The sequence below is a fragment of the Schistocerca serialis genome, chromosome 1 (assembly GCF_023864345.2).
Source record: "Schistocerca serialis cubense isolate TAMUIC-IGC-003099 chromosome 1, iqSchSeri2.2, whole genome shotgun sequence".
Classification (NCBI taxonomy): domain Eukaryota; kingdom Metazoa; phylum Arthropoda; class Insecta; order Orthoptera; family Acrididae; genus Schistocerca; species Schistocerca serialis.
Genome location: NC_064638.1, coordinates 57,954,254 through 57,965,147, shown reverse-complemented (window position 1 = coordinate 57,965,147; position 10,894 = coordinate 57,954,254).

Here is a 10,894-nt window from a genome sequence, read left to right as displayed (position 1 = left end):
TACAGTAAACCTGAAGGGAAGCATCGGAATCTAAATCTGGACTCACAGGAGATTTTCAAATCGTAGAAAGTGAGAGTGTCAGTCCTCTTGTACTCAAGTAGGCATTTTGCCTTTTGTATTAAATTCGGATGCAATTTCTGTGCTTCATCGTCAATAAGAAGGTGCAAGGTAAACAGTAAACCTGAAGTAAAGCATCGGAATCTAAAACTGGACTCGCAGGACATGTTCAAATCATAAAAAGTTAGAGTGTCAGTCCTCTTGTACTTAAGTCGGCATTGTGCCTTTTGTATTAAATTCAGATGTAATTTCAGTGTTTCATCAGCAATAAGAAGGTCCACGGGATACAGTAAACCTGAAGTGAAGCATCGGAATCTAAAACAGGGCTCACAGGAGAGGTTCAAATCGTAGAAAGTGAGAGTGTCAGTCCTCTTTTACTTAAGTCGGCATTGTGCCTTTTTGTTTTTAATTCGGATGCAATTTCTGTGTTTCGTCGGCAATAAGAAGGTCCAAGGGATACAGTAAACCTGAAGTGAAGCATCGGAATCTAAAACTGGACTCACAGGAGAGGTTCAAATCATAGAAAGTAAGAGTGACAGTCATCTGGTACTTTAGTCGGCATTGTGCCTTTTGTATTAAAGTCGGATGCAATTTCTGTATTTCATTGTCAATAAGAAGGTCCAAGGGATGCAGTAAACCTGAAGTGAAGCATCGGAATCTAAAACTTGACTCACAGGAGTGGTTCAATTCTAAAAAATTTAGAGTGTCAGAACACTTGTACTTAAGTCAGCATTGTGCCTTTTGTATTAAATTCGAATGCGATTTCTGTGCTTCATCGACAATAAGAGGGTGCAAGGTATACAGTAAACCTGTAGTGAAGCATCGGAATCTAAAACTGGACTTACAGGAGAGGTTCAATTCAAAGACAGTTAGAGTGTCAGTCCTCTTGTACTTAAATCGGCATTGTGCCTTTTGTCTTAAATTCGGATGCTAACTCTGTGTTCAATTGTCAATACGAAGGTCCAAGGGATACAGTAAACCTGAAGTGAAGCATCAGAATCTAAAACTGGACTCACAGGAGAGGTTCAAATCATAGAAAGTGAGAGTGACAGTCATCTGGTACTTAAGTCGGCATTGTGCCTTTTGTATTAAATTCGGATGCAATTTCTGTATTTCATTGTCATAAGAAGGTCCGAGGGATGCAGTAAACCTGAAGTGAAGCATCGGAATCTAAAACTGGACTCACAGGAGAGGTTCAAATCATAGAAAGTGTGAGTGTCAGTCATCTTGTACTTAAGTCGGCATTGTGCCTGTTGTATTAAATTCGGATGCAATTTCTGTGTTTCATCGTCAATAAGAAGGTGCAAGGTATACAGTAATCTTCAAGTGAAGCATCGGAATTTTAAGCTGGACTCACGGGAGATGTTCAAATCGTAGAGAGTGAGAGTGTCAGTCCTCTTGTACTTAAGTAGGCTTTGTGCCTTTTGAATTAAATTCAGATGCAAACTCTGTGTTCAATTGAAATAGGAAGGTCCAAGGGATACAGTAAAGCTGAAGTGAAGCATCGGAATCTAAAACTGGACTCACAGGAGAGGTTCAAATCATAGAAAGTTAGAGTGTCAGTAAACTTGTACTTAAGTCGGCATTGTGCCTTTTGAATTTAATTCCGATGCAATTTCAGTGTTTCATCGTCAATAAGAAGGTCCAAGGGATACAGTAAATCTGAAGTGAAGCATCGGAATCTAAAACTGGACTCACAGGAGAGGTTCAAATCATAGGGAGTGAAAGTTTCAGTCCTCTTTTACTTAAGTCGGCATTGTGCCTTATGTATTAAATTCGGATGCAATTTCTGTGGTTCATCGTCAATAAGAAGGTGCAAGGTATACAGTAAACCTGTAGTGAAGCATCGGAATCGAAAACTGGACTCACAGGAGAGGTTAAAATCGAAGAAAGTGAGAGTGTCATTGCTCTTGTACTTGAGTCGGCATTGTGCCTTTTGTATTAAATTCGGATGCAATTTCCTTGTTTCATCGTCAATAAGAAGGTCCAAGGGATACAGTAAACCTGAAGGGAAGCATCGGAATCTAAATCTGGACTCACAGGAGATTTTCAAATCGTAGAAAGTGAGAGTGTCAGTCCTCTTGTACTCAAGTAGGCATTTTGCCTTTTGTATTAAATTCGGATGCAATTTCTGTGCTTCATCGTCAATAAGAAGGTGCAAGGTAAACAGTAAACCTGAAGTGAAGCATCGGAATCTAAAACTGGACTCGCAGGACATGTTCAAATCATAAAAAGTTAGAGTGTCAGTCCTCTTGTACTTAAGTCGGCATTGTGCCTTTTGTATTAAATTCAGATGTAATTTCAGTGTTTCATCAGCAATAAGAAGGTCCACGGGATACAGTAAACCTGATGTGAAGCATCGGAATCTAAAACAGGGCTCACAGGAGAGGTTCAAATCGTAGAAAGTGAGAGTGTCAGTCCTCTTTTACTTAAGTCGGCATTGTGCCTTTTTGTTTTTAATTCGGATGCAATTTCTGTGTTTCATCGGCAATAAGAAGGTCCAAGGGATACAGTAAACCTGAAGTGAAGCATCGGAATCTAAAACTGGACTCACAGGAGAGGTTCAAATCATAGAAAGTAAGAGTGACAGTCATCTGGTACTTTAGTCGGCATTGTGCCTTTTGTATTAAAGTCGGATGCAATTTCTGTATTTCATTGTCAATAAGAAGGTCCAAGGGATGCAGTAAACCTGAAGTGAAGCATCGGAATCTAAAACTTGACTCACAGGAGTGGTTCAATTCTAAAAAATTTAGAGTGTCAGAACACTTGTACTTAAGTCAGCATTGTGCCTTTTGTATTAAATTCGAATGCGATTTCTGTGCTTCATCGACAATAAGAAGGTGCAAGGTATACAGTAAACCTGTAGTGAAGCATCGGAATCTAAAACTGGACTTACAGGAGAGGTTCAATTCAAAGACAGTTAGAGTGTCAGTCCTCTTGTACTTAAATCGGCATTGTGCCTTTTGTCTTAAATTCGGATGCTAACTCTGTGTTCTATTGTCAATACGAAGGTCCAAGGGATACAGTAAACCTGAAGTGAAGCATCAGAATCTAAAACTGGACTCACAGGAGAGGTTCAAATCATAGAAAGTGAGAGTGACAGTCATCTGGTACTTAAGTCGGCATTGTGCCTTTTGTATTAAATTCGGATGCAATTTCTGTATTTCATTGTCATAAGAAGGTCCGAGGGATGCAGTAAACCTGAAGTGAAGCATCGGAATCTAAAACTGGACTCACAGGAGAGGTTCAAATCATAGAAAGTGTGAGTGTCAGTCCTCTTGTACTTAAATCGGCATTGTGCCTTTTGTATTAAATTCGGATGCAAATTCTGTGTTTCATCGTCAATAAGAAAGTGCAAAGTATACAGTAAACCTGATGTGAAGCATCGGATTCCAAAACTGGACTCACAGGAGAGGTACAAATCATAGAAAGTGAGAGCGTCAGTCCTCTTGTACTTAAGTCGGCATTGTGCCTTTTGTAATAAATTCGAATGCGATTTCTGTGTTTCATCGACAATAAGAAAGTGCAAGTTATACAGTAAACCTAAAGTGAAGCATCGGAATCTAAAACTGGTCTCACAGGAGGGGTTCAATTCAAAGAAAGTTAGAGTGTCAGGCAACTTGTACTTAGGTCGGCATTGTGCCTTTTGTATTAAATTCGGATACAAGCTCTGTGTTTCATCGTCAATAAGAAGGTCCAAGGGTTGCAGTAAACCTGAAGTGAAGCATCGGAATTGAAAACTGGACTCACAGGAGAGGTTCAAATCATAGAAAGTTAGAGTGTCAGTCCTCTTGTACTTAAGTCGGCATTGTGCCTTTTGTATTGAATTCGGATGCAAACTCTGTGTTCACTTGTCAATAGGAAGGTCCAAGGGATACAGTAAACCTGAAGTGAAGCATCGGAATCTAAAACTGGACTCACAGGAGAGGTTCAAATCATAGAAAGTTAGAGTGTCAGTAAACTTGTACTTAAGTCGGCATTGTGCCTTTTGAATTTAATTCCGATGCAATTTCTGTGTTTCATCGTCAATAAGAAGGTCCGAGGGATACAGTAAACCTGAAGTGAAGCATCGGAATCTAAAACTGGATTCACAGGAGAGGTTCAAATCATAGAGAGTGAAAGTGTCAGTCCTCTTTTACTAAAGTCGGCCTTGTGCCTTTTGTATTAATTTCGGATGCAATTTCTGTAATTCATTGTCAATAAGAAGGTGCAAGGTATACAGTACACCTGTAGTGAAGCATCGGAATCGAAAACTGGAGTCACAGGAGAGGTTAAAATCGAAGAAAGTGAGAGTGTCATTGCGCTTGTACTTGAGTCGGCATTGTGCCTTTTGTATTAAATTCGGATGCAATTTCCTTGTTTCATCGTCAATAAGAAGGTCCAAGGGATACAGTAAACCTGAAGTGAAGCATCGGAATCTAAATCTGGACTCACAGGAGAGGTTCAAAACGTAGAAATGAGATGTCAGTCCTCTTGTACTCAAGTTGGCATTTCCTTTTGTATTAAATTCGGATGCAATTTCTGTGTTTCATCGTCAATAAGAAGGTGCAAGGTATACAGTAATCTTCAAGTGAAGCATCGGAATCTAAAACTGGACTCACAGGAGAGGTTCAAATCGTAGAGAGTGAGAGTGTCAGTCCTCTTGTACTTAAGTCGGCATTGTGCCTTTTGTATTAAATTCGGATGCAATTTCTGTGTTTCATCGTCAATAAGAAGGTGCAAAGTATACAGTAAATCTGAAGTGAAGCATCGGAATCTAAAACTGGACTCACAGGAGAGGTACAAATCATAGACAGTGAGAGCGTCAGTCCTCTTGTACTTAGGGCGGCATTGTGCCTTTTGTAATAAATTCGAATGCGATTTCTGTGCTTCATCGACAATAAGAAGGTGCAAGGTATACGGTAAACCTGAAGTGACGCATCGGAATCTAAAACTGGACTCACAGGAGAGGTTCAAATCATAGAAAGTTAGAGTGTCAGGCCTCTTGTACTTAAGTCGGCATTGTGCCTTTTGTATTAAATTCGGATGCAAGCTCTGTGTTTCATCGCAATAAGAAGGTCCAAGGGTTGCAGTAAACCTGAAGTGAAGCATCGGAATCTGAAACTGGACTCACAGGAGAGGCTCAAATCATAGAAAGTGAGAGTGGCAATCCTCTTGTACTTAAGTCGGCATTGTGCCTGTTGTATTAAATTCGGATGCAATTTCTGTGTTTCATCGTCAATAAGAAGGTGCAAGGTATACAGTAGTCTTCAAGTGAAGCATCGGAATCTGAAACAGGATTCACTGGAGAGGTTCAAATCGTAGAAAGTGAGAGTGCCAGTCCATTTGTACTTAAGTCGGCATAGTGCCTCTTGTATTAAACTCGGATGCAAACTCTGTGTTTCATCTTTAATAAGAAGGTCCAAGGGATACAGTAAACCTGATGTGAAGCATCGGAATGTAAAACTGGACTCACAGGAGAGGCTCAAATAATAGAAAATGAGAGTGTCAGTCATCTTGTACTTAAGTCGGCATTGTGCCTGTTGTATTAAATTCGGATGCAATTTCTGTGTTTCATCGTCAATAGGAAGGTGCAAGGTATACAGTAAACCTGAAGTGAAGCATCGGAATCTAAAACTGGACTCGCAGGACATGTTCAAATCGTAGAAAGTGAAAGTGACAGTCATCTGGTACTTAAGTCGGCATTGTGCCTTTTGTATTAAATTCTGATTCAATTTCTGTATTTCACTCTCAATAAGAAGGTCCAAGGGATGCAGCAAACCTGAAGTGAAGCATTGGAATCTAAAACTGAACTCACAGGACTGGTTCAATTCAAAGAAAGTTAGAGTGTCAGACCACTTGTACTTAAGTCTTCATTGTGCCTTTTGTATTAACTCGGATGCAAACTCTGAGTTTCATCTTTAATAAGAAGGTCCAAGGAATACAGTATACCTGATGTGAAGCATCGGAATGTAAAACTGGACTCACAGGAGAGGCTCAAATCATAGAAAGTGAAAGTGTCAGTCATCTTGTACTTAAGTCGGCATTGTGCCTGTTGTATTAAATTCGGATGCAATTTCTGTGTTTCATCGCAATAAGAAGGTCCAAGGGTTGCAGTAAACCTGAAGTGAAGCATCGGAATCTGAAACTGGACTCACAGGAGAGGCTCAAATCATAGAAAGTGAGAGTGGCAATCCTCTTGTACTTAAGTCGGCATTGTGCCTGTTGTATTAAATTCGGATGCAATTTCTGTGTTTCATCGTCAATAAGAAGGTGCAAGGTATACAGTAGTCTTCAAGTGAAGCATCGGAATCTGAAACTGGATTCACAGGAGTTGTTCAAATCGTAGAAAGTGAGAGTGCCAGTCCTCTTGTACTTAAGTCGGCATAGTGCCTCTTGTATTAAACTCGGATGCAAACTCTGTGTTTCATCTTTAATAAGAAGGTCGAAGGGATACAGTAAACCTGATGTGAAGCATCGGAATGTAAAACTGGACTCACAGGAGAGGCTCAAATAATAGAAAATGAGAGTGTCAGTCATCTTGTACTTAAGTCGGCATTGTGCCTGTTGTATTAAATTCGGATGCAATTTCTGTGTTTCATCGTCAATAGGAAGGTGCAAGGTATACAGTAATCTTCAAGTGAAGCATCGGAATCTAAAACTGGACTCAAAGGAGAGGTTCAAATCGTAGAGAGTGAGAGTGTCAGTCCTCTTGTACTTAAGTCGGCATTATGCCTTTTGTATTAAATTCGGATGCAATTTCTGTGTTTCAGCGTCAATAAGAAGGTCCAAGGGATACAGTAAACCTGAGGCGAAGCATCGGAACTAAAAACTGGACTCACAGGAGTGGTTCAAATAATAGAAAATGAGAGAGTCAGACCTCTTGTACTTAAGTCGGCATTGTGCCTTATGAATTTAATTCCGACGCAATTTCTGTATTTCATCGTCAATAAGAAGGTCCAGGGGATACAGTAAATCTGAAGTGAGGCATCAGAATCTAAATCTGGACTCACAGGATAGGTTCAAATCATAGAAAGTTAGACTGTCAGTCCTCTTGTACTTAAGTCGGCATTGCGCCTTTCGAATTTAATTCCGATGCAATTTCTGTGTTTCATCGTCAATAAGAAGGTCCAAGGGATGCAGTAAATCTGAAGTGAAGCATCAGAATCTAAAACTGGACTCACAGGAGAGGTTAAAATCGTAGAAAGTGAGAGTGTCAGTCCTCTTGTACTTCAGTTGGCATTGTGCCTTTTGTATTTAATTCGGATGCAATTTCCTTGTTTCACCGTCAATAAGAATGTCCAAGGGATACAGTAAACCTGAAGTGAAGCATCGGAATCTAAACCTGGACTCACAGGAGATGTTCAAATCGTAGAAAGTGAGAGTGTCAGTCCTCTTGTACTCAAGTAGGCATTTTGCCTATTGTATTAAATTCGGATGCAATTTCTGTGTTTCATCGTCAATAAGAAGGTGCAAGGTATACAGTAAACCTGAAGTGAAGCATCGGAATCTAAAACTGGACTCGCAGGACATGTTCAAATCATAGAAAGTTAGAGTGTCAGTCCTCTTGTTCTTATGTCGGTATTGTGCCTGTTGTATTAAATTCAGATGTAATTTCTGTGTTTCATCATCAATAAGAAGGTCCACGGGAGACAGTAAACCTGAAGTGAAGCATCGGAATCTAAAACTGGAATCACAGGAGAGGTTCAAATCGTAGAAAGTGAGAGTGTCAGTCCTCTTGTACTTAAGTCGGCATTGTGCCTTTTGTATTTAATTCGGATGCAATTTCTGTGTTTCAGCGTCAATAAGAAGGTCCAAGGGATACAGTAAACCTGAAGTGAAGCATCGGAATCTATAACTGGACTAACAGGAGAAGTTCAAATCGTAGAATGTGAGAGCGTCAGTCCTCTTGTACTTAAGTCGGCATTGTGCCTTTTGTAATAAATTCGAATGCGATTTCTGTGCTTCATCGACAATAAGAAGGTGCAAGGTATACAGCAAACCTGAAGTGAAGCATCGGAATCTAAAACTGGACTCACAGGAGTGGTTCAATTCAAAGAAAGTTAGAGTGTCAGACCTCTTGTACTTAGGTCGGCATTGTGCCTTTTGTATTAAATTCGGATGCAAGCTCTGTGTTTCATCGTCAACAAGAAGGTCCAGGGGTTGCAGTAAACCTGAAGTGAAGCATCGGAATCTGAAACTGGACTCACAGGAGAGGCTCAAATCATAGAAAGTGAGAGTGGCAATCCTCTTGCACATAAGTCGGCATTGAGCGTGTTGCATTAAATTCGGATGCAATTTCTGTGTTTCATCGTCAATAAGAAGGTGCAAGGTATACAGTAGTCTTCAAGTGAAGCATCGGAATCTGAAACTGGACTCACAGGAGAGGTTCAAATCGTAGAAAGTGAGAGTGCCAGTCCTCTTGTACTTAAGTCGGCATTGTGCCTTTTGTTTAAATTCGGATGCAATTTCTGTGTTTCATCGTCAATAAGATGGTGCAAGGTATACAGTAAACCTGAAGTGAAGCATCGGAATCTAAAACTGGACTCACAGGAGAGGTACAAATCATAGAAAGTGAGAGTGTCAGTCTTCTTGTACTTAAGTCGGCATTGTGCCTATTGTATTAAATTCGGATGCAATTTCTGTGACTCATCGTCAATACGTTGTGTCCAAGGTATATAGTTAACCTGAAGTGAAGCATCGGATACTAAAACTGGACTCACTGGAGAGGTCCACATCATAGAAAGTGAGAGTATCAGTCCTCTTGTACTACAGTCCGGCATTGTGCCTTTTGTATCAAATTCGGATGAAATTTCTGTGATTCATGGTCAGTAAGAAGGTGCACGGTATACAGTAAACCTGAAGTGAAGCATCAGGCTCTAAAATTGGACACACAGGAGATGTTCAAATCATAGAAAGTGAGAGTGTCATTCCTCTTGTACTTATGTCGGCATTGTGCCTTTTGTAATAATTCGGATGCAATTTCTGTGTTTCATCGTCAATAAGTAGGTCCAAGGGATACAGTAATCCTGAAGTGAAGCATCGGAATCTAAAACTGAACTCACAGGGGAGGTTCAAATCATAGAAAGTGAGAGGCTCAGTCCTCTTGAACTTAAGTCGGAATTGTGCCATTTGTATTCAGTTCGGATGCAATTTCAGTGTTTCATCGTCAATAAGAATGTCCAAGATATACAGTAAACCTGACGTGAAACATCGGGATCTAAAACTGGACACACAGGAGAGGTTCATATCATAGAAAGTGAGAGTGTCTGTCCTCTTGTACTTAAGTCGGCATTGTGCCTTTTGTATTAAATTCGGATGCAAACTCTGTGTTTCATCTTTATTAAGAATGTCCAAGGGATACTGTAAACCTGAGGTGAAGCATCGGAATCTAAAACTGGACTCACAGGACAGGTACAAATCATAGAAAGTGAGAGTGTCTGTCCACTTGTACTTAAAACGGCATTGTGCCTTTTGTATTAAATTCGGATGCAATTTCTGTGTTTCACCGTCAATAAGAAGGTCCAAGGGATACAGTAAACCTGAAGTGAAGCATCGGAACTAAAAACTGGACTTACAGGAGAGGTTCAAATAATAAGAAAGTGAGAGTGTCAGTCCACTTGTACTTAAGTCGGCATTGCGCCTTATGAATTTAATTCCGATGCAATTTCTGTGTTTCACCGTCAATAAGAAGGTTAAAGGGATACAGTAAATCTGTAGTGAAGCATCGCAATCTAAAACTGGACTCACAGGAGAGGTTCAAATCGTAGAAAGTGAGAGTGTCAGTCCTTTTGTACTCAAGTAGGATTTTTGCCTTTTGTATTAAATTCAGATGTAATTTCTGTGTTTCATCGTCAATAAGAAGGTCCACGGAATACAGTAAACCTGAAGTGAAGCATCGGGATCTAAAACTGGACACACTGGAGAGGTTCAAATCATAGAAAGTGAAGGTGTCAGTCCTCTTGCACTTATGTCGGCATTCTGCCTTTTGTATTAAATTCGGATGCAATTTCTGTGTTTCATCGTCAATAAGAAGGTCCAAGGGATTCTGTAAACCTGAAGTGAAGCATCGGAACTAAAACTGAACTCACAGGAGAGGTTCAAATCATAGAAAGTGAGAGTGTCAGTCCTCTTGAACTTAAGTCGGCATTGTGCCATTTGTATTAAATTCGGATGCAAGCTCTGTGTTTCATCGTCAATAAGAAGGTCCAAGGGATACAGTAAACCTGAAGTGAAGCATCGGAATCTAAAACTGGACTCACAGTAGAGGTTCAATTCAGAGAAAGTGAGAGTGTCAGTTCTCTTGTACATAAGTAGGCATTGCGCCTTTTGTATTAAATTCAGATGCAATTTCTGTGTTTCATCGTCAGTAAGAAGGTGCAAGGTAAACAGTAAACCTGAAGTGAAGCATCGGAATCTAAAACTGGACTCACAGGAAACGTTCAAATCATAGAAAGTTAGTGTGTCAGTCCTCTTGTACCTAAGTCGGCATTGTGCCTTATGTATTAAATTCGGATGCAAACTCTGTGTTTCATCTTTATTAAGAATGTCCAAGGGATACAGTAAACCTGAGGTGAAGCATCGGAATCTAAAACTGGACTCACAGGACAGGTACAAATCATAGAAAGTGAGAGTGTCTGTCCACTTGTACTTAAAACGGCATTGTGCCTTTTGTATTAAATTCGGATGCAAACTCTGTGTTTCATTGTCAATAAGAAGGTCCAAGGGATACAGTAAACCTGAAGTGTAGCATCGGAATCTAAAACTGGACTCACAGGTGAGGTTCAAATCATAGAAAGTTAGAGTGTCAGTCCTCTTGTACTTATGTCGGCATTGTGCCATTTGTATTAAATTCGGA